Raw genomic sequence first — 27406 nt, forward strand, 5'->3', positions numbered from 1 at the left:
GGCCGTGGACAAATAGCGATGTGCTCGGGGTTTTATTTTCGGCAGCGCTCTCCTGGCGGAGCATAACCACCAGACTGCATTTCACAACCATCCCCTCTGCCAGAGCTGGGAAAAACGCTCCTCTCTTCATTCAGAAGAGCTCATTATTGCTGCTGGCTCCTCCGTGGCCTCTTTCCAGAGCTTCTTAGTCCTTTCAGAGCCAATTCTTTGCTTTCCCTGGTTGGCCAGCGAGTCGTGGGGATGTCCTCGATGGATCCGTGGGTTTCTTCTCGGCAGTCCTGAGTGCTGCAGTATTGTGTTGGCTGCTTATCTTATTTCCCCTCTTAGTTCTGCTATATTTTTCTATATAAAAATTATACATATATAAAATAAACAAGGAAGTTTCTGTAGCAAATAAATCGTTGTTGAGAGAGGGCAAAATGACACTAAATTGGCAGCTTTACAGAAGGTATGATGCCTTTGATTGATTAGTTGTCAAAGAAAATGTAATGTACTAAACATGATGAAGATTAAGGATGTGAAGATGGTTAAAATTCAAGTTGCATAAGTGTTTGGTGTTAGGTTTAGAGCCTCTTCCAGAATTTTAATTTTGAAAATGCAAAGTATTTGTTTTATGCTATTCCTTAGGAGCCCTCTAGATGTTTTGAAAATTTTGAGTTCTTCAAAAAACAACAACAACAAACAAAACACAATCTGAAAGTATTTAGTATTCACAGTTCATGAATTAAATAGAGACACTTTTTTTTTTAGGGGGGGATTAATAATGAGTTTCTGAGATGCATTAGACATCAGATAGAGAAACTGAGCACCAGAAATAATAGTAGCATTATCCTGAACCTCGTAATTACTCTCAGGGTCTGATTTTACAGTGTATGTACTGTTCATGAAATAACAGCAGCTTATTTTGGAAAGGGGCTTTTTACAATGACATGCAGTGATAAAAGGAAAGGGGAATAGCTTCCCACTGCCAGAGGGCAGGGAGGGATGGGATATTGGGCAGAAGTCCTTCCCTGGGAGGGTGGGGAGAGGGTGCCCAGAGGAGCTGTGTCTGCTCCTGGACCCCTGCAAGTGTCCAAGGTTGGTTGGAGCTTGGAGCAATGGGATAATGGGAGATGTCCCTGCCCAAGAAATCTTAGAGTCCCTTCCTTCCCAAACTGTTCTGTTTGATTCTGACAAGAACCCCCTCAAACCTGTGCTGCCAGCTTCTGTTTCTCCCTCCTGAAGCACTCCAATAAACATCTTTCTTTCCCTCCTGGGAGCCTTCCCTGCAGATCTGCGCAGACACCACAGCATTGTTCTCAATCATCGCCGCCGCCACGCTGAAGAAGTGAAAGAAATGAAGTGCCCCAGACCTGACAACAGTTCAGCTGGTGACAAATGACTGTCACACTGACCAGTGTAGTCTGCTTGTTCCTATTCCCCTCTCCCTTCAGAGTGATATCGAGTTGGACTGCGAGCTGAAATCCTCTCTGTGCTCGGTGCTCGCACCAGCAGCTGGGACTCGGTGGCATCACTGCCACGGGCTGCACTTCAGGAGAGACCAGGGAACACATTTCAGACATGTTGGCAGGTGATAGGGACCTCCAGGCTGCTCTGACCACAGCAATTTGTCAAAAGCTGCACCATTTGCAGGGACTTGGCCTCTGAAAGCTGCCCTGGGTTAGCGAAGGTGAGGTGATGACAGCTCTGGTTTTCCTTGTGAAGACAAACTGAGGAGTTCTAGGCAGGAGTTTTATTGTTACACCCTGCCAGTACCAGCAGGGTTTTGGGTTGTCCACAGGCACATCTTGCTGTGCAAAGGCACCAGGTGAACTTCAAGCTTGAGTTTGCTGTGGCTGTATTTTTCTGTTCTGAACTGTGTTTTTCTATTCTGAGCTGAATTTTGCTGTTCTCTTGTGGGGGGATGAGGGTTTATCTGCAAACCCTCTGCAGCCCTGTCTGGGTGTTTCATGTGCTGCAGATCTCTCACACACCTGGGAGAAGCTGGCTGTGGGTGAAGGAGCCTGTCCATGGGTCCTGCTCCCAGCTGTGTCACCAGCTGCCATGAAACCAACTGGGTATTCTCTGTCCTCTTTTCCCCTATCTTTGCCTTTAAAGTTGGATGTTGATCATCTCTGCCACTTGTGACACCAAACCCTTCCATGTCCCCCAGGGGTGTTTAACCCACACATTGATGGCCTTTCACCATCCTGCAGGGGCAGAATGAGCCAACTTCTGCCTCTGCTGCAGCCTCAGCATGTGATTTGTAGGCAGCCCTTAAAGAAGCTCCTCATGTGGTGTCTGGAATGAATTTGTCAGAGCAAACTAGAGATGAAAGTCACTAAACTACAATAAATGGGGAGCTCCAAGGTATCGGTTTTAGAACTTCATTTAAGAGCATGGCAGCTCTTTAAACTGATTTCAGTAATGAATAATTAAAGCATAAAGTACAAGAAAAGTAAATATTTCATTGAAATACTAAACAGAAACTATAAAATCTGTTGAAGACAAAGGAAGCTTTGTTTTTTCTTCTCCTTTTCCCCAACTTCTCCTCCTACATTGAGAGCCTTGGTCTGGACAGGAGGAATCAGGGAGATATGCAACCACCAAACCACTGTTGTAGATTAGAAATTCCTCCTTACTTTTAAACCACTCTCTTCTGAATTGTCCTTCCTTGGTTAACTTGTGGATATATAATGATTCAGGTGATACCCCACTTGTTCCTTCTCTGGAAACGTTTGTGGACCTTGTAATCACAGGGGAAGTTTCATAGCTGTTGTAGTGAGAAAAAACTGTCTGAGCCCCAGTCCTAAGTTGTGTTCAGCAGGAGTTAAATAGCAACTAAAGCAGGTGAATACATGGACTTGTGTTGTGAGTTTGCTTTTAAAATTAATGAAACCTTCCTAGGAAATGGCTGATTAAGAACTGAATGTCACTAGGTAGTAAATAAAAAAAATGAAGCAAGTCCTTAGAGTAATTTCTGCAGATTCACTCTCACCCCCTCCATGTTCTGGACTCTTACAAATCATAACATAAAAACATAAGCTTATTTAGGGTCTCTGTGGTTAGAAGTCAGATTAGATATTGGTTGGAGCTGTGTTTATTAAGCAAGACTAGTGATTAGCAAGGGCTGTTCATCTCCAAGAGGTGTTCAAGCAATCCTCACCAAAGCAAGGGTGAATAGATAGTAACTGGTAGATCAAGAACGAGCATTCAAGGTTGATGAAGACCTAATTTCCATTTAAAAATGAAACCAAACCTAATCTGAGCTGTTAGGAACAAGAAGAGCGATGCATTAAGGGGTGTTTATGGGCAATGTTGATCTTTATTCTGCACAGAAGTGTCCCAGGCCCCAGGTGGGGGGACCTACCTTGTACCTCAGGAAATGACAGCAAAAGCAGATCCAAGTGTCACTGCTGTCCATGACAGTCACCTGTGATTGCCTTCTCCAGCTCTGGTTTTCTTGGATTTCTTATGTTTGAACAAAAAACCACTGAGTGATTACACAGCCATCACTCTGCCAATCCCCCCCAGGGGTTGTGTGGGTGATGTGCACCAGGTTTCCACAAGACCCCAATCCTGAGATTGCTTCCAGTCTTTTTTGCTCCTGGTTGGACTGATTGTGGAGCAGAGCCATCCACTGATCACTGCTGGATTAGTCACTTTGGCTCTGCTGTCAGAGGTTGCTTAGGATTAAATTTAATAGAAGACATGGCTTTTGCAGCATCTTATTTTTATATGCTTGGATCCCTGAGTGGAGCCTTAAATTTGGGTTAAATACAGACTGCATAGAAGGGTTTGGCACTGGACAAGGTGATCTTTAAAAACCTGGAGAATCTGGAGCACCTTCCAGAGTTGCCCAAGCAGGAAAGGACAGAGAGGACAATTCTTTATATCCAGAGAGATGATGGGCACAGAGCTGGAGGGGTATGAAGGGAAACTTTGGACTCAACACCTTGGGGAATGTGGCCATGAGCTCAGGTGCCTGCAGATTCAGGGGGCTGCTACACGTGGGGGTTCTTGGACCAGGTGAGCCCAGTTCCTGCCCAAACCCTGTCCTAGGCACCTTCTCTCTGTTCAGCCTCTAAACCTGAGCTGCTCCATCAGAGCAGCCACCAGGGAGTTCTGGATATTGGCTGGAGCTTGTCAAGCACTTGAAGATTAAATATGCTGTGTTGTGAACAAGTTTTTGCTTTTCTTGTATTGAGCTGGGATACCGAGGTGATGAGCATGGTGTAAATATCTGGAGAGAGAAATGCTGAGCATAATAATTTGTATTGATCTCAAATGCTAAAAGACCTTTCTCCAGCACTCTGCTTTCTTGGTGTATTTTATGGCCACGTAATAACAGAATTATTATTTCAGCAAAAGAATCAGGAGGAGGACATTATTATTCTAATAATTTTGGAAAGAAAAATTAATTTGGTTCAAGGTGAAAACTAATGATCTAACTTAGTGTGGGATTAACATATTGTGTATGTTTGAGCATTTCTTGGCTCTGCAGAAACAGTGGTTTACAGGCTAGTGTTTTTGTTTTATTTATAATGACCCTCTGCTTAGAAGATATTTTAGAGTTTGTTTTTGGTTTGTTTTTTTTTCTTTCTTTTTTTTTCTATTTTTAAAGACTGGCATTATTAAAAAAAAAAAGAGTCTAAAAACAATGATCCTTTATCCCTGAGATAAGCTTTTTATAAATGTGATTTTTTTTTCCTAAACAAACAAAGCCCCCTAATTATAAAGGATTGCAGCTCTCAGATAGCACTGGTATGATTTAATTTGCCACTTGCTATCATTATCTGAGTCATTCCCAGGGAAGAAAACACGGAGATGTGCTGCAGGAGGACTGGTACTGCTCCAGTACACTGGGATTCTTTGATGGGTTTGTTCCTCACAGGTTCAGTACACATAATTCCTGAATTGTTTAGAACATGTAAACCCTTTCAATCTCAGGCATGTGAACAATTCTACAGTTACTACTCCTTCTGCTGGTTTTAAATTTTTATTTCCTTTTAAATCTGAAGTGTGAAATGTTTTGAGCTGGCCTAATTAAATGGTCATTCCAAAGTCTTTTGATGAGCTGAAATACAACATTGCAAAGCTGTTCCCACTCTGCCTTGAGAAATGGTCAGGTTTGGATTTGCTGCAAACATTTGGCAATGGGATGGGGATTTCCAGCCCTGCCTGGGATGGAAACACTCACTTATTAAGGAGATCCTTATTTGATATCTGGGAAATCCTGATGAGTAGTTGGTGTTCCTCACAGAGCCACTTTGTCGTGCGCTGGGAGAGCGCTGGCTGAGCAGCTGTGCTCGGATTGCTTTCAACACAGTTGTGTCTCAGCTCTGCCAGAGGCAGCAGATGATGCTCCACGCCTTGACAAGGCCCTGTCCCGGAGGGATGGAGTTGGGTGAGTGAGCTGACAGAGGTTCTAGTTCACAAAATGGGCTGGAATTATTAATTCTGGTAGCAGGAGTGTGAAATACAGAATCCCTGTGTTAAACAAGCACTGGTCCCTTCCGAGCTGGTTTCAGAAGGAGCAATGCATTTTCTTTATTTAATTTTTTTTTTAATATGTGCTCAAATTATTTAAGTGCTGCATGCAAGGCAAAAAAAAAACCAACCCCATGAAGAAAACACAATTAAAACATTAATTATTAGTGCTGGGAGTATTTTGAGTCATTTTTGCATCCAATCGGCTGTAATTAAATACTCAGTGAACACAAAATTAGGTCATATATTATGTAAATAGGATGAGACATCCACTAGCTCCAGCAACAAATGCTTTGGAGTCCTTGAGGGTACAATTCAGGACTGGACTCTTGGAGCCTGATGGGTTCTGTCTGACCCTGATTTCCTTCTCTGCCACGTGTCCACCTGAACAGGGAGCAGATTCCATGGAGGACTGGGATGTGATCCATGCTGGGCCACCTGCTGCCTTCTCAGCCAGGTTGAATTCTCCCAGGGGAAAGATTTCCTCCCTGTCCCCAGTGCCTCTCTCTGCTGTGACCCAGCCCTGTGGCTTGAGCACATCCTTTAGACACAGAATGAATTGAGGTATATTAAACAAAAATTAATAGATGCTTTGATGGTTTTGGTGAGCGATGCTGGGAGCACTCAGCACTGCCCAGGATCAAGCCCTCTATTCTCTAACATGACACTTGATAACTCCTGGTTTAGCAGTCATAATTGCAAATGCCAAACCTGATTTTCCTCCCTTTGGGGATAGTGGAAGCAGTAACAGGTCCATTATTATTAATCAGAACGTTTATGTAGCTCTTAAAGAAAGGAATAACAAATAGAGAATCAAGCTGCTGGATTCTGCTCTCTGCTGACAGGGGCTTGCTGGGGGATGCAGCATCTCCTGTCAGTCTGAGTTGCTTCATCCTCGTGCCCTCCACTCCTTGTGTTTGTTGTTCCCATCTCCAGAAGTAGCTCTCAGAGCTCTCCCTTCCTTTCCCAGTTCTTTTTTTCCAGCTCTCCAAGTTGTCACTTTTAAATCCAAACATGAACACCATTCCTTGTCCTCCACCCCCTGTCTGCTCCCACTGGAACAGGGAGCCCAGGGAGTGGTGGAATCTCTGTGTCTGGAAAGGCTCAAAAACCCCGTGGATGTGGCACTTGGGGACATGGTTTGGTGGTGGCCTGGGCAGTGCAGGGAGAGTGGTTAGACTTGATGATCTTGGAAAGATTTTCCAACCTTGATAATTCTGTGATTTCCTCTGCAGTTCAGAGCAGGGGAGGTGTCGTACATCAGATATTCTGTTGAAGTCCTTCAGGTAATCGTTTTCTAGAGTGTGTGGAGTTTGGTGCTGTTTGTATTCTTCAGGTGATGGAAGAATCAAATTGTAGTTGTCTATATTTTGATTTTTTAAGAGAGCTAATGTCTTTTCTAGCCTTTCTCCTTTCTGGCTCCCCCTTCCCCCTGCTCCAACCAAGACATCTTTATTTCATAGTATTTCTTTTCGTAGCCCACAACTGATTGTTCTTAGATCCCTGAAAAAAGCAGGGTGTATTTAAATCAGTGAGATCAGCCTTGGCACTGGGAGCAAGGGTAACCCATGGAGAGGTTCAGGGGGAATTCTGCTGCTCCCAAACCCTGACATGGGGATCCCAGTTAACCCACAGAAGGGAAATCAGTGAGGGTATTTCTGTAAGGGACGTGCCATGTGGTTTTCATCCCCAGGTAGCTTTTTTCCCTAGCTCTCCATGAGGTAGGAAAGAACTCATCTGGTCTGTGCATCTGGAATTGACGTGTCTGGAGTCCCCAGGAGGAGAAAGAATGGCAGTGTTGGGATTTTGGGGAAGGGCCTTGTGCCCCAGGTGCTCCTCTCACCTCTTGTAACTCTGAAAGCCAAGTTACACGCTTGCCTCCCTTGTTTGCCATTTTTACCCCTGGAATTGAGGTATAATCCAATATTTATGAATGGAAAGCTTATTCCTCTGGCTAGGTTTCAATAAACCTACATGGACCTTCAGGAGTGATGGTTGATGGGCTGCAAATGTGGGCAGCTTGGTGTGACCCCAGGCTCTGTGTGCTTACAGTAACAGTGGAGGAAAAACGAGGCAGAGTGGCCACTCTGAGGCCCTGCTATTTCACTTTCCAACTTCCTTCTAGCTGGGAGGGTCAGGCTTGGCTGCTCTCAGCTCAGTACTGTCAGGAGGCACGGATTCAGCTTATCAAGCAGTGCTGGGCTTGCTAAGTGCTTGGCAGACATTATAGAAAAGCGAGATGCTATTCATGCTGCAGTGGATAAGGAGTTGGAAAGCTTTGGTTTGAGATTGCGAGAGGCTGAGAGGAAAATTGAAGTCATGGAGATAATGATCATTGGACCTAATGCTGCTCTTGCTGAGAATGCCAAAGGCCAGGTTGTAAGGCGTGCAGAAGTCCAGTTGATCATCTGGAAAATAAGTGTGGATTGAGTATTATCATCTTGGTGGGAGAATCTTGTGAATATATTGCTGGAGAAGCGCAGAGGTTCGTGTGCTGGTTGCAGGGTGCTGGCTGAGTGGCAGAAATGTGAGGTGGAATTTTTCGAGTGCTTCAGTCTGTCGTAAGAACGTCGCGTTAGTGAAATGTCAAGCTGCTAAGCACTGATTTCCCAGGACAATAAACCACTGAATATTATTGCTAATATTATTATGACACAGTGACTTGAAACTGGTGCATATGATGCAACTCCAATAACAAAAAAATAAGTGGGTTTTTTGGTTTTTTTTCCTCACTAACTATCGGGGCATTGTTCAGTTTAAAATATTAGGTGGTAATTTTAATGCTCTGTGACTTCTGTATGTCATTTGGATTTGGCTTTCTCTCATATCTCCTAAAAAATAGTTCAGTTTGGTGACACTGAAAATCATCCAGAGTATTCTGCCTTCTTATTGCCAATAGGTTATAATTTAATAAAACACTTGATACTTACATAAAAATCAGCAGAGAGAGACATCTGGACTGGAGTTGCTGCCACAGGCCTACAGCTTTTCCTTCCTTCTTTTTCTAAAGAGGAGAATGAGATTTTAGTTTAAACTGTTTTTACCCAGCACATTGTGTGCCAATAGGCAGTGAATAGATACCATCTCCTCAGATGTGCACACAATCAGATTTTATCCTCCAGCACTGGAAGTTCTGTGTGCAGCTGCTGACAGAAGATTTTATTTGCCTGACAGAGGTCCCTGTGGACAGAGAAATTGTTCCCCACTGACAAGAGTGGTCCTTCAGCATATTTTTGGATTGTCTTCCTTCACAATTGTTCCTTCATAAAGGTCGACTGATTTCTTCCAAACTATTAAACATCCTCTATTAAGGAAAAATAAAACAGTTGTGCTATAGATAATATGAAAATTACCATCCTGACCTTTTTCTCTGCATTCCTTCAGTTTTCCTGACCTGCTTTGCTCTCCATGGGACACCAGTGATGTGTCTCACAGCCCTGGGCTGGCAGCCTGTTGGGAGGGCACACACATGGTGATGTGTGTGGTGATGGCTGTGCCTGCCTGTGGTTTTACACTCGCTTGGAGGAGTGTAAAAAGGGATAAATGGATTAACCATTCACTTTTGGTGCCATTGCTTGTGTGGCAGATCCATGGTATGCCTGGTACTGGTTGTTCCATGCAGAAGTGCTGTGGTGTGGTGGCTGCACTGATTTTATTTCCTTTTGGGGTTTCAAACTTTCTTTTCCTAATCTGAGAATGGATGGATGCTGGGAGTTTTCCTGTGGCCTGAGGCTTTCTGTAGTACAAGAGAAATTGGAAACCAAGGGTTATATTCTAGGCACAGGATAATTTAGCATCATTCAAGGTTAATCTGAATCTTTCCTGACCCCTAACTGTTATTATGATACACTTTTCCTTGAAATCCTCATGAAGTGAGTGGAGTTTATTGCTTGTGAGGGTCTTGGTCTCTGTGACTCAGTGTGCACAGTTTGGGGTGGGTTCTGTGAGAATATGTGTTGGATTATTGCCTTTTGGGTTGCTCCAGCATCAGAAGTGCTCAGCAGTGTCTCTGTGGGATTTATTGATATCTGTGTTGTGGTATGCAGTGAGGGGACACATGGACCAGCTCCTCCCCCAACCAGTGGAAGTGCCCCTGGCATTTCCATGAGCTGGTTGGTGACACCCTCACTGCCTTCTGTGACACATCCTGGGCCATGTGGGAGACAGGACAGCCTGGCCGAACAGCCGGGAGATGGAATGGGAGGAACAGGAAGCTGGAAATTAACTCATCTCCAAAAGGGCAAAACGTTTGTTGTGCTAAAAATACACGGCCACAGAGCTGATCCCACATTTCACAGCAGTGGCACGGAGCTATTGCATGGTGCTGAATGGGAGGGGAAGTGGTTGCAGCTCTGCTGGGAGAGCTGAGGTGACCAAAAGTGTGCCCAGGGTCTGTGGGGAGCAGGAACATCAGCAAGGTGGGGTCTGCAGGTAGAGCACAGGGGCTGGAGTCACCCCATTTCTGAGGGGCTGAGATGTTGTCTCACCAGGGAGATGTGAAGAGGGTTCAAGGACCCATTGGTGTATGGAGGTGCCCATCAACCTCTGGGTTGTGAGTTTGACTCAGGGATGTCACAGCAAGGGCTGCTCTCCAGCCTTGGAGAGGACTTTTCAAGCAGGGTCCAAGGGGCTGTTGGGGAACAAAACACCCCTTGCCCAGCACTTTGTTCCAAAACTGCCCTGGCAGCAAAGTTTCCAGTTTTCAATTCCTTACAACTTTTGGTTTAACTCCTTTAATTCCTGATGACTTTTGGTTTAACTCCTTTAATTCCTGATGACTTTTGGTTTAACTCCCGTGCTTTCCTGTCCTGTACCAACAAGTGTGGGAATACGCTTCCATGTGCTGCTTCAAATGTGATTTTTGATTACCTGGGAGGTTGCTTAGGCAATCTCTGGGCTTTGTTGCATTGCACATGCTCTGATCACATTTACAAGCAAGCCACACACTGGGACAGAACTAGGTCACTGGAAGACTCCTTACTGGACACATGTTTAGTTTTCCTAATTCACCCCCTATATTAAGCAACATAATTGGGATTTTAGGGGTAGCTGAGTCTTGCTGACCATAGCTAATTTTTATTGTGGGTCCATCAGAAGGTTGAATTTTGGAGGCACAAAATGAGAGGTTTTGGTACATGGGAGAAAGTGGGATATTTTGTCTTTGACTCGCAGTGGGAGGTCACAGCCTTTTGTGCTGGCAGCTCTGAAACCAGCACAAACTGGGGTGATTAGCTCCCTTTTCTAATGAGTACACAAAGCTGATTGTGAATGAGCCAGTGGGTTCATTGTGCACCCTTGGCCTGCGTTTAATCCTTTATGTGAGACCCCCTTTTACACAGGGACAGCAATTGGAATCCAATTTACACCGGGCTCGGCATTAAATCTCCTTACTCCAGCGATGCTGGCTAATCAATGGAATTGAAATTCCGGTGCCATCAGGAGCCTCCTCCCTCCAGCTCTGCCACTCTTCCTGCGTTTTTTTGGAGAGATGAAACCCTTTAAGTGGGAAACACTTTGTCTCCCTAATACAAGAATAAACAATGTCTCGCTTCTTGGCAAAACACATCCCAGCGCTGTGTAACAAGCAGCAGAGATCTTAAAAGTCCATCAAGCGATGTTATGGTAATTTCACAAGAACGACCACCTTGCTTTTAGTGAGAATTATCTAAATATGAAGATAAAAGGAAGAAGAAAGGGAGCTTGACGTGCAGAGAGACACATGAAAGGGTTCGGGAGAGGCTTTCGGTGCTGCACAGAAATATTTTGCAGCTGAGTTTTCTGGCAAGCACCTGAATAGCAGGAAGAGTTTCTGCCTGCCTGGTTTTCACTTTAACAAGCAGGACTTGTTAAATCAGTTGTGGGAGATATCAGAGATCAATTAATTACAAAGAAGAGACCTCAACCAGCCCCTCCCAACAACTTTAGGAACTGTGGGATTACAGCTGAAGAACTTCCCCCTTGTTGCAGTGGAGTAAGGGTAAGATAAACCAAATTTTTTTTGGAGAGTCAGTGTTTGGGCACCCACGTGTGATGGGGAAGAGTGATTTCAGAAGTGCTGAATGCCTGCAAACAAAGCAGATGAAATATCTCACCTGGGTAGGGTAGAAATGGGAATGCCATGAATCATGGCTTCCTTCTGGAAATTTTGGCTGGTCATGGCTTTTGAAAACCAGCCCACTTTGTGCCATGGAACAGCTCAGCTCAGTTCTCATCCCCATCCATTACTTCTGGTGCCTGCAGCCCCTTGAAATATTCATTCTGCCTTTTATTCCTCAGTGCTGTTTAATACCCCAGGCAGAACAGTGACCTGGAGGGTTTGTATTCAGTTACAGCCATTGTTGTGGGGCAGGCTGGTATCTGGAAAGCTGACACTGGTCTGGAAATTAATGAGTATATATTCCCATTGCAACCTGTGTGCCAGGTGTATTTATTTTAAAAGTCATGAAGCAGCCTCCCCAAAATGAGGGGATGCTTTTTACACAGCTCCCTGAGTTTGCTCTTTGTGTCTCACCTCCTTTCTGAGCTGCTGGGATGCACATTGGGTCCTTTTGGGGTGCCCATGCTGATAAGTCCCGCTGGTTTGTTTATCTCCCTCCGCTTTGGCTGTACTGGTGTCCTTTTCTCTCTGTGCTGTCTGGATGGTTGTGTTGTTTTCTGAGCAAGGCAGGCACAAAGGCCTTGAGAAGTACAAAGTGTACCTGCCTGCCTGGTTTATGGCCATCAGAATTGATCCTGATCTCGATGGCCATCAGCACTGATGCCTTGATCTTCAGTGGTTCGTACTTATTTCCGCACATAAATACAAAATAAATTCCAAACCTCCCCAAACCCAGCCTGCACAAATATTGTTCCAAGCTGCAGCTCCCACTCAGAGATGCCACTTATCCATCCACAAGCCACTGATGATTACCTGGAATGATCATGATGAGGTAATCATTGCATAATAACCCCAAGTTTTAAACAAACCACTGGATTTTTTCAGTGGGCAGAATCTCAGCTTTGCCATTGTGGAAAACCTGGTTGATTTTTCAGGCAAAGCTGATCTTCCAGCCTTTAAGGTGAGGGTATTTTATGTTTTATTTTGTGTAAACCCAGCAGTTTGAATTAAGGACAAATCCCCTGAAGTGTGCAACTGAGCCTGTTTTAATAACTGAAATATTTGAGGCCATTGGATTTGGTGAGCTCTTTTTCTGTAAAAAAAGGAGCGAGCTGAGCTCCAGCATTTTGCAGGGAACATTATTTTGTGGACAGAGAACACTGATCTTATTTGGCAGGAAATAAATGGATGTTTGTGTTATGACGCCTATTCAAGTACTTTCTTTTATGTATGTGCAGGATGCTCTGTCCTTAAATCAGATCTCGTCTGACTGATACATCTTAAGCAGGGTGATTCTGACTCTTTCACAACTTTCAAGTGTAAATGTGTTAATGTTTTGCCCAGCACATTATTTCTAACGGGCTGAACTTTCATTGTGTTTTCGCAGTTTGGGTTTAGGTTTAACTCGAGGCTTTTCATAGCTATTTAATTCCTCATAATTTCTGACATCCTGGCTCCCCCAAGATTGCAGAGACACAAACACCCAGCCTCCCTGGCTTTATTTTTTAAAGATCTTCCTTTCTCTCCCCAACCTCCCAGCTCCCAAATCTGAGCCCCAGGGGAAAATCCCAAGTTGCTTCCTCAGACCTGTCAACTCTTGTGCTTTCAGGGTGAGCCTAATGATGTTGAGCCCTATATGATTCTTTCACACTTGTCTACTTCAATCTCACACTGCAAGACAAGCAGTGGCTGTGCAGAGGGAGGGGATGAAAGTCCTGCCACGGTGGAAATCTGCAAAACATACTCACTGGCTGTGGAGGAAATTTGGGATCAGATGCAAATCCTGTGTGTAGCATAGCTGGTTGGGTTGTGGGTTTCCTCCCCCCCCTTCTGCAGTTTAATATGATTTTTGTCTTGCTGCATAGGAAACCAAATCAGGTTTTGGAGGGACACGGGGAGGGATCAGAGTGAAGAATTAATGCTGAGTGTCTCCCATCTGCCTGATGCTATGTAGGTGGGAGTAAATAGCAGGATTTGACTGTGGAGAGAAGAGAAATAGTAGTGAAAATGAATACAGAGCTAGCCACAAGCCTAATGTTTCAGAGATTGACCCTCTCTGCCTTTTTTAACCAATTAGGAGACCACTTGTCCTCAGGACATTTTGTGCCTGGAGGCTCCATATAAAAATCCTGGGCTGGCATGAAGGGACTCATGCAGACCCCTCTAAGCAGTGCATGCAGCCCACCCTGCCCCCTGTGATTTTCCTCCCTGAAGGTGGATGGGCAATGGCACCAGGGTGAGTTTTGGGAGCAGCTGGCGTGCAGCATCACCAGACTGCTCGGACTCCGTAGTGTGAAGTCATCCCTCTTTTCTCTGTGTTTGCTTTTCAGCTTCATCTCTGAGCAGTTTCCTCTACTTCCATTTTTTGTGGTGAGTCACAGAGGAGAGGAGAAACAGGCTAAACACAGATGGAAATGAAAATCTGGATCCCTGAGCCTGCTGCCTCAGTTTCTCTCCAGAGTGCACTCTTTGCAGATAGCGATTGGGAAATGGTGTGTGGGTGCTCCAAACACCCCCAAAATCATGTGGAGACAGGGCTTGTTTCCCCCTTTGCTGGTAGATTGGTTTTATACACCATGTACATCAGATTTATGTTGTGTGTGAGCAGTGTGGCTGCCTCTTTTCTATTACCCAGTGGTTTTTTTCCTGCTTGTGGGTATTTAGAGCTGGTTTGATACAGGGCTCTGGTGTTGGTGTGCCAGAAAAATACCTGAAGCCATGTAGGCAAATTCTGAGCTTCTCCTCCCCTACTAGACTGTAAAGTGGAGATCCCTCCCTTGTGTGGGACTGTGACACTCCCTGAATGAAATAGGTGGAGAGAAATGGGGTGGAAGGAGAGAAAAAAAAGAAGTGGGGTATGGCAATCTTATAAATTTTTTACTGCTTTATCTATGGTTTCTCATTTCTAAATAGACCTGGGTCTTTTTTTACTCATCACTCTTTGTAGAGGGGTCCCCTGTCCAAACCCAGGCTCTGCTGAGCTGCACCTTTCCACACATACACACAGCTGCAGCTCAGCATCACTTGGGCTTGTTTTTGTTGGGTTTTTTGGAGGCTGTTTTGCCAGCAAAGGCTGATGTCATATCTCTGGGTAGTTAAAAAGCAAATTGAAGCAGCCTGTGGTGGAGAACCTGTGGAAGTGCTGCTGCCAGCCAGGTTCTCAGGGAATGCTGGCCCTTGCCCAGCGGTCAGGGTGATTTACTGAGTGCTTTTCCCATTGCTGTGCAGCAGCCAGAATGCTTTTGTGGAGTTTCTAAATATCTTTTTATTTTTTTTAAGACCTCCGTGGTTGGGTTTTTGAGTTTTTCTTCGTGGTTTGCCACTTGGGAAGTGTTGAATATGACAGTTTTTAGTTGTGGGTTTAAAGATTGTGGTAGCAAATGGGAATTCCTGTGTAGGAAATGGGGCTTTGCAAGAGGCAGATTTATAAATCAAGGGGGAGCTGAGGAAATGTGAGCTTTTGTGAAGCTCTGCCTCACCAAAAAAAAAAAAAAAAAAAAAGGGTGTTCAGCTTCCTGGCTGGAAGTTCCTGAGGGATCAGCAGTGAAAGAGGAAGGTATGTCCTCAAGAACAGTGCAGCTGTGTCCCCCTGGCTGAGGTGGCTTTGGTCCCCTCCTGATGTTTCTGCCCCATCCTTGTGGGCTCTGCCTCCAGGGCTTCCTCCTGCCCCCTTCCAGCAGCAGACACTTGACTGCAACTGGGCTAAACACAAAATTCACCACAATTTTCAAGTCAAAATGCATAAAAGCTGCTCTTTTTGTGTGTGCTGCCTCATTTCTTTTAGCAGCCACTCTTGGGCATTGAAAGCTGCAAGTGTTCTCCATTCCAAACTGCTGAGAACCAAACCAGTCACTGCTTCCTCTGGGAGCTGGGACACACATCAGGCTTGTACCTAGGGTAGAAGCAGCAGGTTTAGAAGGTTTGCATTGATAAACTGTCCTGAAAGCTGTGCTGAGGGCAGATCTCCCTGTCCAGAGCTGTGTTGTTACCCTGGGATGTGGTTGGGTACCCCAGAGGTGTTTGGAGCTGTCAGTCCCAGCCTGCCCCTGTGTTAACCCAATATTTTGCTATCACATACCTGCACCAGTGACTGCTTTTAATCAACATGCACTAAACATGAAATCCAGAGAAACCCCCCAGGGATGTTTTCTTTTTGTGACTGCTCTGAAATTCCCCTTCAAGTTGCTTATCCAACATCTGCTTGCTCTTCTTTCCTATCAGCACCCATCCAGAGGTAAACTTTTAGGGAAAACCTTTGCCAGCTCTTCCCTGACTACCCAGTGATACCCAGTGAGCACAGGAGCGTGCTCAGATGGTTTTAATGCACTCAGTGATGGCAGGATGCAGCTGCCACCTGCAGACCAGCATTTGCAGGGTGACCCTGACACTCGGGCTGTGCCTAAAAGGTTCTCTGTGAACCCTAAAAAATGAGTTCACTGAGTTTTTATTATGATGATTATCCTAATATTTCTTTTTGTCCTTTTAATCCTTCATGTGCAACAGCTTGATTTTGGGGTTGGTGGCACTGGAGGGAGGGACAGCTGGTGAGAAAGAAGAGGGGACATGGCTGGGGTGGGAGCTCTTGGAAGCTGTGGTGGAGCTGGGGATGGTGGTGGGGCAAAACTTGCTGCTGGCATCACTCAGGAGCGTTTTCCTGAGGTTCAGCACATGAGGAAAAAGCTGACTGTCATTAACTCAGCTTTCTACAGCTTCACTCTTTCGGGTGTATTTGGAGAATTCCTCTGGCAGCCGCCGTTGCTTCATTAAAGTTATCCCTGCTTGCCCTGGTTAGTCACTGGAAACCAGCTGCTGTGTTTGGTTCTGACCTGGATCTGCTACTCCTTTTAACAATATTAGTCACAACAAGTAAATGTTCTGCTTGTCTGAATGGCCCTTCCATCCTGTGGTGCTCTCCTGAAGGTGGATTTGTAGCTTTTCATTTCTGTCCCAGCCCTTCTCCAGGACTTGAATGGATGTGTTGTTGTTGGCATAAATTTGGCAAGTTTTAGTGTGAAGAATGAGGATGTGGAGCAGGCTGGGAGGAAGGGAACACCTGGACTGTTATTTTGGGTGGCCCATTGTTTCCAACCAGTGTGCCTTTGCTGCTCCAAGCCCCATCCAACCTGGCCTTGGACACTTTCAGGGATGGGGCTTTTCTGGGCACCCTGTGCCAGGGCCTCCCCACCCTCAGAGGGAAGAATTTCATCCCAATATCCCATCCATCCCTGCCCTCTGGCAGTGGGAATCCATTCCCTGTGTCCTGTCTCTCCATCCCTTGTCCCCAATCCCTCTCCAGCTCTCCTGGAGCCCCTTTAGGCACCGGAAACTCTCAGGTCTCCCTGGAACCTTCTATTAAGGCAGGGTGCAATTTGCTCTTTGTTTCAGTGGTAGTTAATTTCAGAATTAATTCTTATTTTGTGTCCTTTGTTCTTGGTCACCACGATGTGATATTTTTTTTCTTCCATTGCAAATTAAACACGAGACGTTGTGGTGGGTTGCAGACTCAAGGGATTAATTCTGCAATTTCCAGCCCGACGTTCTTTTGTCCTGGAATGAAAATGGTCGTCTTAGGTAATGGCTATTTTTATACAGCCATTTGTTCACTGAGAACTGGGTTGAGACCTCCAGTAGTGTATCATTGACTGCTGAACAGCCATCATGCAGTGCAGATCACTTCTGAGCTTGGCTATGCCCTCATCTGAGATGGAAAAGCTGGTTCAAAAATCCACCTTGTATGGTCCCACCCCACTCCAGGCTCCCCCTTCATTCCTTTTTTTTGGTGGCACTCAGGAAACCTTCATTGTAGGTGACAGGTAGAAATACCCATGTGCAAGTTTGTGCTTTTTTGTTGTGGGGGGAAAAAAATAAAGAAAAATGGGAGATATTGCTGCAGTATCTTGTGGTTCACTGGAAGGACCACAGCACTTGGGATGTCTGAGTTGGACTGATGACAGGAGCTGGGTGGTTTCTGTCCTCCAGCAGCACATTTAGTCTGGGAAGGCACAGCTTCAGGTGTTCTGCAACTCTGGAAAGGGAATTTTGGATTGTTTGTATGTAGCATAAATTTGGGCCTTCTGAGCCCGTGCCAGCAGCTGAGGTACCTGCACTGCTCCTGGCTGTGTGATGCTCCAGCTCTCCCAAAGTCATCACTGTGCCCTAAAAAATAACCCTTGAAGAGCTTGAAGATGTTCTGCATCTTCTTTTCTTTGAAGCCCATCTCCAGGTGGTTCTGGTGAGGACACTTTGGGAAGGTGCTGGAGAGAGCTTCTTGTCATCTGCTGGTGGCATGTGGGCTCCTGGTGCTCTGGGTGAGGAGGGGATGCTCCTCTGCTTCCTAACACAGAAATTTCATCTCCTTGAGTGCTGAACAGGCTTCCCAAGTGTGTTTGTGGTTAATCCCCAGCCCAGGGGTGTTGCCTTTACCTTAGAGAAGAGGAGACTGAGGCAGAGACTCACAGAGTGCCAGAGGCACATTTAGAGCCCTGATGGTTTCACTGCAGATCAGCTTGGTTGGGCCAAACTTCTTCTAAATTAAACCATTAAAAAGCTAGTAGTGAAAATACAGGAGCAAGCCGAGCTCAACATGCAGAGTGGAAAGCAGAATATTGTAAACTATGGAGTTTTAGTCCCCATGCAGTGGAGATGCAGGCAGTTATTTCTTAGGAATTATTTTATTTAGTTAACACTAAATAAATGCCGTTGTTGCTTCCCCCCACCCTCTTTTCTTTTTTTCTCCTTAATAAGCCCAGCCAGCCAGCTTGGACATTGCCCTGGTGCTGAATTGGCTCATGGATCACAGTGCTGGGAAGTTTGTATTAATCAGCACTCTGCAGTCAGTGTATTGTTGCTTCATTAACCTACTTGTTTTTAAGTATCTGTAAATCACAAAGAGGGGAAGTCCTGCTGCTTGCTGAGAAAGCAGCCCTGTTTGCAGCATCTCTCTGTAGCACATTTCTGGTTTGCACTTAGGTTTTGGGAGATTTTTTCCCCCCGTTTTTCTCACCTGTGAAATTTGTGGTGTAGCCTAGAAGGACGTTTCAGATGTGTATATCCAAAATTGCAAGTGCTGTTGCTTTTAACATCCAAGCTCCCCGGGGATATTTGGTTCTGGAATACATCTATTCTCCAAGTGTTATTTCACTGCTCACAATGTCACAGCTAAGGTCTTGTTGTTCAGTAGGTACATTTTATTTGTCAGAATGCTGTATCTTCCTAAAGAGGCAGGGAACTGCAATAAAAAATGATTTATTTTCTTTTTTAAGTGAATCATTACAGGAGTTGTTAAAGGACTCTCATAAATGTTGTTATTGGAGAGCTGGTTGCAGGGTCTAGAGGAGGAGAAAAGGTTGGTGTCAGGTTGTACAATCTAACAGTGATTATGTGTTAATATTTCCCTGGCTAACAGAGATGCTCTTCAGTGTCCTCTGCTTCTGAAGAGGACTTTGAGGGGATGGCAAGAAATGAGGAGAGGTTGTTTGTGCTGCTGATACTGAAGTTTGTGCATTGGTGACTGCAAATCCTGTAGTGGTGGAACGGACCTGAAACTCATCACTGCTCTCTTGGCTTTTAATCAGAGAATCCTAGAATATTTTGGGTTGGAAGGGACCTTAAAGATCATCCAGTGTCACTCCTATGGGGCAGGGACACCTTTCACTGTCCCAGGCTGCTCCAAGCCCCATCCAGCCTGGCCTTGGACACTTCCAGGGATCCAGGGGCAGCCGCAGCTGCTCTGGGAATTCCATCCCAGCCCTCCCCACCCTCCCAGGGAACAATTCCTGCCCAATATCCCATCCATCCCTGCCCTCTGGCAGTGGGAGCCATTCCCTGTGTCCTGTCCCTCCATCCCTTGTCCCCAGTCCCTCTCCAGCTCTCCTGGAGGTGCTTTAGGCACTGGAAGGGGCTCTGGGGCTCCTCAGAGCCACCTTTTCTTCAGGCTGGACCATCCCAACTCCCTCATCCTTTCCTTATGGCAGAGATTCTCCATCTCTTCTCTGGTGGTGCCTGAGCAGTTCTTTGGACATTTTTTGGACAGGACAGGGGGTGTCAGAGGTGCCATCTGGAGTGTGGAACCAACAACTCAAGAGCTGCTTCTGCTTTCCCATCATTTCTTGGAATTGCAATGTCAAGATGTAGCAGGGAGGAGAGGAGGTTTTGTGTCCTCTCTCAAGTATTCTGTCTGGTGTCTCTGCTGTTGTTGTCAGTGCCAGGGCTGTTGAAATCTCCATTGTTTAAGTCTGGAGCTCAGAGTGAGGGCACAGGGCTCCTCCTGCACCCCAGCCGTGACTCATGTTGGTAATTTGGAAATGCAGGCACTGAATGTGCAACTTGCTTTCCTCTGCCACCAGGCCCATTATGCAACAGGAACTGACAAGTACATTTTTGAATGTTTTCACTTACTCCACAGAAGCATCGGTTCTGAAATTTGGAAAGCTTTCTAATTGAGTGATATTCTCTAGGAGAATCAAATACATACTAACAAATTTTTTTAATGTAACAAAGAATAATTGAACTTCAATAGTATCTGATTACATTTGGTGTGTTTCAAAAATCCTTTTTATTTTCCTTACTGATTCCAATTGCAATTGCATTTCTATATTTGTATTTTCCTGCCTTGTGGAAAGTACCACATGCAGTATTGGCACTGCAGTGCCTGACTTCTGGATGAAGGACTTAATCAAAGTAAATCTGGATGGTTTCTGTGAGGTGCCAGCCAAAGATAATCATCATTTTTGTTGCTGTTTACCAGCCTGTCCTACCTGTTGTGAAATGGAACATAATCCGTAAACACACGCTCTGGGTTTTAAAATCCTCTTCCCCAAATTCCTAAGGCATGTAGCACTTCTCTAGATTAATACTTAGACCAAATTTATTAACTGAGCATGATTTTTCTTTTAAATTAATTTATCGGTCTCTTTCCCCGTGCTGCTAAAGGAGACAAAAGCAAATCTGTCGCTCTTATTTAGATTTATTTCACAGACATATTTTCCCATTTGTGTGGATAAATGCTGGTCTGACTTCATCACCATTTTTAGATGTTCTGCAACGCCGAACACAAAATATGAGCTGTCCTTTTTAGAAATAGTCCTGAAAACACTCTGTGCTCACAACCCATTTGTACAGCTGGGCGAGCGGGTGCGCCCAGAGCCTGCAGCTTGCCCTAGCTGAGCAGGGGCTGCTGAGCCCTGGCAGTGCCAGCAGGTTCCATGGGCTCAGAGAGGAGCACAAACTCTGCTGAGCTTCCAGGAGATGGATCTGCCTCCCTGGAGGTTGATACCGCTGCTGTCAGTGTGGGTTGGGTGTGGCTTCTTCCCTACAATTGATACCTGGGGTAGGTGGGGAACTCAGCTCAGCCTTGTGCCCATCTCTTGCCCCATTTTCCCAGGATTTTACCTCCTCATCCCTCCCGGGAAACCCTTGCCCCTGTGTCTTCTCCACCCGAGAGCTGCAGGGAGAAATTTGGAAACATGAATTAAGGCACTTTCTTGAGTTTCCAGGTGTTTGTTTAGATGAGAATGGGGGGGAGTTTCATCTTTTTATAGAGCAGGATGACCCCAGTGCCTCTTCTGCCTCAGTGCCCCTGGGTCAAACCACGTGTGGCTGAGCCCTGGAGAAGTTTTGGGGTGATTGATTCATAAAACTCGTGGTTAATGCCATAAGTCTAAATAGATGTATCAATGTTTATGCTGCCTGTTGTTGTTGCTACTTAAAAATAAACAAGCAGCATCCCCTGCTCCCCAAACCCAGTGGAACTGGGAACAAAATGCATTTATTTGATGCTTGGGGATTGTCTGCTGCAAATGCTGTGACCCCTGCCCAGCTCTTGTGAGGCTGAGCCCAAAAATCCCCAGGATGTGCAGGGAGCAGCTTTTGATGGATCAGCTCTCAGAAGGCACAAGCCCTGACTTGTCAGGAAAGGGGACAGCTCATCATTAGCCAGTTTGGTCACACATGCTACAAACGGTGTTTGATGGAGTGGAGCCCAAGGTAAGACGAGGAGGAGCAGGTACAGTGCATTTTGTTAATGCCACACATCCCTGCAACCCAAAGCAAACATCTCATCGCTCCTGTTTAATCCTCATCTCCTGAAATGTGCTCTGCTTAAGTGGAAGCAGCTGCCTCCTGCACAGGGAGAAGGAGGCAGACCCTCCTCTCAGCCCCCCCAGCCCCTGCCTTCAATTAGCTGCTGGTTTGCCTGGAGTGCTGCAGTGTGACCACTCCTACTGTCAGAGCCAGGAGGAAAAATGCAGCACAGTAATGAATTTCTAACTAGAGAGTGGGGCTAACGAGTGTCCTCAGCTCAGGAATGCAGTGGGGATATATCAAACCAGGTGTACAGAGGGAGGGGAAAAAAAAATTTAAAAAGCAGCATCTCCAGGCTGGATTTTATAATTAGGGCACATGGTGTAACTCTTTTGTTTTGCAGAAGCCAGCTTTATTAATTGATGTAGAAGGTTGCTGTGTGCTATTCATTGTTTGATTAAAATGCCTGTATAAATAATTAGGCCTCTTCTGTTTGTTTTATTTTTGCACCCAATTTACATTTTCGTACGGAACAAAAATGAATTAGCAAACGTCTTTATTCCCCAAATATTTCAACCCGTGGCTGCTCTCCCCTGGCCACCCCCCACTGCAGTAATGATGTGACCTTTGTGCCATGCTGGCTCAGGGCTCAGGAACTCTGTTCTCTTTGGAGAAGCTGTGGTGGTCCTCCCTCCTTTGTGTGAGTGCTGCAGGGGGCTGCGGGCTCGGAATCCCTCCGGAAAACACAAATAAATGTGGATATTCAGGCACTGCTGGAAGCAGCAGGTCAGTGCTCTATCTGGTGGTATTTTACTGAAAAAAAGAGGTTTCAGGCAGGCTGGATTTGTGTCTCTCTGCTTCCAGGGCTGTGGAACAGGGTGAAAATGCTGCTGTTTGTGCAGCAGCTGGAGAAGCTGCCGTACATCTGGAGCCAGGGTGGTGAGGGCCTTTTGGAAATGTGTTGTTATTATCAGGGACTGCCTTTCTGTGGTAATACATGAAAAATCAGCCTGTCTGCAGAACCTCTGAGCTGCCTGTACATCATCTTTATCCTGGCAAGAGTTTGCTGGGAGCTGGTGCTGCTAATTTCTGTGCATCCTTTGACTTTTCCTTGAGGAAATTGTTGAGGAGCAATGCCAGACTAGGTCATCGTGGTTCTCTCGTTGTTCCCTGGACTGTGGTGGTCTCCCCTTGCCCCTCTGGAGCCCAGCAAGCCAAGGGCTGGCTGGAGATGGCTCAGATGGGGCAATTCCACAGATGGGAGAGGTCATTCTCCATGGGCAGCATTTGCAAAGTGGCCTGAGGAGGTCAATGGTGATGCACCTTAAAATGTCCTTTACAACCTAAGGTCTGAAAATCAGTGGCCAAATAAACCATGGTCTCTTGTATTTGCCTGTTTGTAAAGGCAAAATTAAGCAGAAAATACTGGAGTGCCTGGAGTGGTTGTGCATCATGCCCAAACAGCAGTTCTGGTAGAAAATGAGGAGAATTTGGTTTTTTTCACCTGTTTTCCCACCCCTCGACTCTCCCTGGTGTGCAGGTTGTGTGGACTGTCCCATGGGCAGGGAGAGGCTGTCAGAGGAGCTTTCCTGTGGCAGCGTGTGGCTTGGTCCTTCCCCTGGCAGGGCTGCCAGGAGCACGAGCTTCCCCTGAAGTTTTTTCAGGCATGCATCGATCTGTGAGCGCCGTTTAACAGCAGCTGCAACAAAAACCAGAGAGAGAGAGTGAGAGAGCAGCTCCATGCTCTGATCCCCGGGGAGAAGTGCAGAATTGTCACAGTAATAAGAGACTCGGTCAGGAGTGAGTCTCTCTCCCTGGGAAGGAGGAAGCAGGGACTGTGTGGCTGAGGCAGAGCTTGCTGCTCTTCATCCTGCAGCTCTGCAGCCAGCCCCTGCTGCATTCCCACTGGGACCTGCCCACTTTGCAGGGAGTGCTGGTGCCATCACGGATTGTCCCCATGCACAGGGCACAGTGGGGCTCCAGGCTCATGCCTGGGGGTGTGTGATGCTGGTGACACCAATGTGACAATGAGTCCCTTGGCAGCCACACACTGGGGTTGACCCCAGCGTTCAGTGCCCCAGCTCTGAGGCAGGAGTGGTTGATTTGGGGCTGGCTCCAGGAATGAGTTGATTTTCGTTGCTGGCTCAGTACATCCTTTGCTGATGGCTTTTTTCCTCATCCTCCTCGACAGAGCCACCCTTCACAGATGGTTCAATGGTTTGGGTTGGAAGGGACCTTAAAGGTCACCTAGCTCAACCATGGCAGGGACATTTCCCACTGTCCCAGGCTGCTCCAAGCCCTGTCCAACCTACCCTGAACACTTCCAGCTGCTCTGGGCAACCTGTGCCTCACAGGGAACAATTTTTTCCCCAGTACCTAATGGAAGCCTTTCAGTTTAAGCCATTCCCCCATGCTGTCTCTCTCTGCCCTGGTTTTGTCCTCTGTGTGATGGAGCTGTGCCTGGCAGTGCTGGGAGAGCAGGATTGGCTGGATTCCCACCCAAAACCAGAGCTTCTTGCCTTTACTTGCTACTAGTGCTGATTGCCTGATTGTGTTGTAGAGTCGTAGTGTGCACCAACCCCAGCAGACTTGGCTGAGCTCTCCATGTCTCTCCTGTACTCTAGGACAGACTGCAATATTTTTCCCCTTCCTTATTACTAAAAACTTGTGTGGTTTTTGTCTGAATTTGCTGATTGCATATGAAAAGCCCCTGGAGGAGGCTGTTGGTGGGGTTTAGTGTCTGAGCTGAGGCTCTGGGATTGCTGCAGCCCCATCCTGCTGGGAGCCAGGGTTAGGAGCTGGCTGCAGGTGCTGGAAAGGGCTGGCAAAGTTCAAACACACAGAACTGCCATTTAATTTTGGGTGTTTTTCATTTGCAATATTTTTCTAGTAAAGTTATGCTTTGGAACAAAGATAGTATTTTTTCCCTTAACCTAAATGCATCCTCTATTTATTCCTTTTCCCTTCCCTGCCAAGCACAGAGCAGTCAATGGGTGGAATTTTTTGCAAGAAATTCAGACTTTTCAATTTTAAAAAAAGTTGAGAACATGCCATAATGCTATGCATGTGCCAGTGAGCAAGTTGTAATGCACACAGCCAAATCAAAATGATCCCACTCTCACTTTTTCCTATCATTTACAAAAATCAGCTGGAAGGACTCAGCCCAGCAGACTGTCTCTAGCAAAGGGGAGCAAAAGTGTTTGGGTGGTGTGTATGATATCAGGTCCAGTGTCATCCTTTCACAGCCTGTGTGCTGGCTGGGAGGACTGGAAACTCGGATATCCGTGTCTAAATCCGGATTGTGCTGTTTTACACTGTTTGGTACATGGCTGAATCCATGCCCAGCCACAAAATAAAGTGACTTGTGCTCATCTGATTTGGAGGTTGAGGGTTTAAAGTAATGTTTAATGTGCTTTAACACAGAATTGTGCAGTTGTTTAGAATGGAAAAGACCTTTGGGATCATCAAGTCCTACCACTGACCCATGTCCCCAGGTATCCCATCCACAGGTCTGTTAAATCCCTCCAGGAATGGGGACTCCTCCACATCCCTGGGCAGCTGTGTCAGGGCTGGACAACTCTTCCAGTGAAAAATTTTTCCTGATATCCAATCTAAAATTCCCCTGGCCATGTCTCTCACCCTATTTCTTGTTACTTGGGAGCAGACCCCAACCTGCCCTGGCTGCCCCCTCCTGTCAAGGAATTAGGGAGAATCAGATTCCTCCTGAGCCTCCTTTTCTCCAGGCTGAGCCCCATTCCAGCTCCCTCAGCCTCTCCTGGTGCTCCAGCCCCTTCCCAAGCTCCAATCCCTTCCCTGGACATGCTCCAGCCCCTCCATGTCCATCTCCAGAACTGCCCCCAGGAGGTTCCTCAGCAGTGCCCAGTGCAGGACAGATATTCCTGCTCTAAAGTTTCTATAAATAGGGTCTGTGGTACGTGCCAGCTCCATGTTTGTTCTCCTAAATATGCATATTTTGCATAAAATTGCACATGAACAGTTTTGCTGTTTTTCAAAAACTTCCCAAATGTATAACTTTGATGACAGAAATCTTCTGGCTGAGAGGGAGTGGGAACCACGTGGAAAGTCTGAGTCAAATGCTGTTGTTGCAGGTTGAGTAGCACAGAAACGTATCAGTTTAAAAGAAAAACTGTACTATTTTTACAAAGTTTTTAAGAAGTCCAAAGTACAAAACTTGAAACTGTTAAAATTGTTATTTTCACTTCATGCTTTTTAGTTTACTTTGGGCTGCAAGCAGTCAACATCTGTAGCAATGATGTGGCTCTGGTTTTTCTGACCACTGGAATACATGGGGAATTCCCCTGTTTTTCGACCCAGTTACACTTTTCCTGCCCTTATGTATGAAAATATAATGGTTTGCTGTTGCAAAAAAATAAGATGCTGGAGCCTTGCTGTGTTGGAGATAAGGCAAGGGTGGTTGTAATCTCAGTAAGCACAAAGTCGTTGTCTACAGTTTGGCTTTTCTTTTTAACAAATAAACAACACCTTGGGTATTTTAAGGAGATTTTAAATTACAAAGTGTGTCTGTCACTGTCCTCATGATGGTCACTTTGCCTGGGTTGTCCATGTAGGTGACCAGGGAGGATTTGCATGGTGCTTAATGCTTCCCTGTCCTGCTGTGGTGTGTGTGGCTCCAGCCTGTGCTCTGGGGTGGCTGCCCACAAATATTCCCTGTGAGTCCCAGGATTATGGGGTTGAGGAATAAATCCAGGGAACTGAACGTGTTTCACTCCTGTTCTGTGTGGCTTTTAGGCCCTCTTTGAGGCTGCCACCAGAAAGGGCTTTTTTTCCCCTCTGCTGTCTGTTCACACTGGAGAGGGCAAATCCCAAAATTCACCCCCAGAGCATCCCACAGATCCTGGAGCCACCCCAGGGGCGCTGGGAACGTGGCTAATGGACAGCAGAGCTCAGTGGGAGTCTGGAGGGGGAAGGAGCTGGAGCTGGTTGGAAAGATGCTTGGTAATTTTATTCCTTGTCATTTCAGACACGGCTCCATGACATTCCTTATGATCTTTAGCCATGCATTAATCTCAGTGCTGCTGAGCTTCACACCACTGCTCTTCCACCATTATAGTGCAAGGTTTCCGCGCATTCCAATCGGAAATAAATTTCTTTATTACACATTCTTTGACCTTGGCATGTTTGTAACCCTGGCGATTGTTAGAGGGGTAAAAGGAGGACTTCTGGGAATAATTGCCTTGTTTGTTCTTTGTCTCTGAAGCATTGATACCTGCAGTTCTGGGCTGAGATAATTAAATCGCAGAATCGCAACCGCACCGAGAGAATCTTTCTGTTTCTGCAGGCAACGTTTTATTTTTTCTGTGGGTACAAAAGTGCAGTTCCCATCTGCAAACCCTCCACGGTGACTTTTGGAAACGGGTCATGCTGGCTGTCTAGCTAGAACTGTTTTGCTTTGAGGTTGTAGTTCTGTGAAATAGATGTCACCTTAAAAATAATCCCAGGAAGACATGTGCGGGAAGGGGAGTCAGGAATCAGGTGGTGCTTCTTGGTATCCATAGCAAAAACAATTTTAGAAACCACTCCTCTCATAAATACTGCATTTTTGGGATAGCTCTTCTTGTATTCTCTATTGCCAAGTGCATTGGCATGAAAGCAGCTTTCCTCAAAAATTAATCCATGCCTGCTGTCTTTTCCCGATGGGGTGACAAGCGCTGTTGTAAGTGGAGCTGTGAAGCTCCATGAGAAAATTTAGGGCAAAAATTTATTAAGGACTCGTAAAACAAAATGTTCAGATATTTTGGAAAAAAAAAATTAATAGAAATCCCCAAATAAACAAAGTGA

The 27406-nt window shown here is 45.8% G+C and overlaps 1 protein-coding gene across 4 annotated transcripts in view; it reads left to right on the top strand.

Moving 5' to 3' along the window:
- Nucleotides 1-27406, top strand: part of NEXMIF (neurite extension and migration factor) — a 154730-nt gene that overhangs the window by 49606 nt on the left and 77718 nt on the right. Inside the window, exon 1 of one of the 4 annotated variants that reach the window (XM_033072501.2) lies at nucleotides 5367-5386. The exons of the other annotated variants lie outside the window; for them this stretch is intronic. The gene's annotated coding sequence lies outside the window, so the exon portion shown is untranslated. Of the gene's footprint in view, nucleotides 1-5366; nucleotides 5387-27406 lie in introns of those variants that run through there. 4 annotated transcript variants of the gene reach the window in all.

Source organism: Catharus ustulatus, chromosome 14 (genome assembly GCF_009819885.2).
Source record: "Catharus ustulatus isolate bCatUst1 chromosome 14, bCatUst1.pri.v2, whole genome shotgun sequence".
In the NCBI taxonomy this organism is placed as follows: domain Eukaryota; kingdom Metazoa; phylum Chordata; class Aves; order Passeriformes; family Turdidae; genus Catharus; species Catharus ustulatus.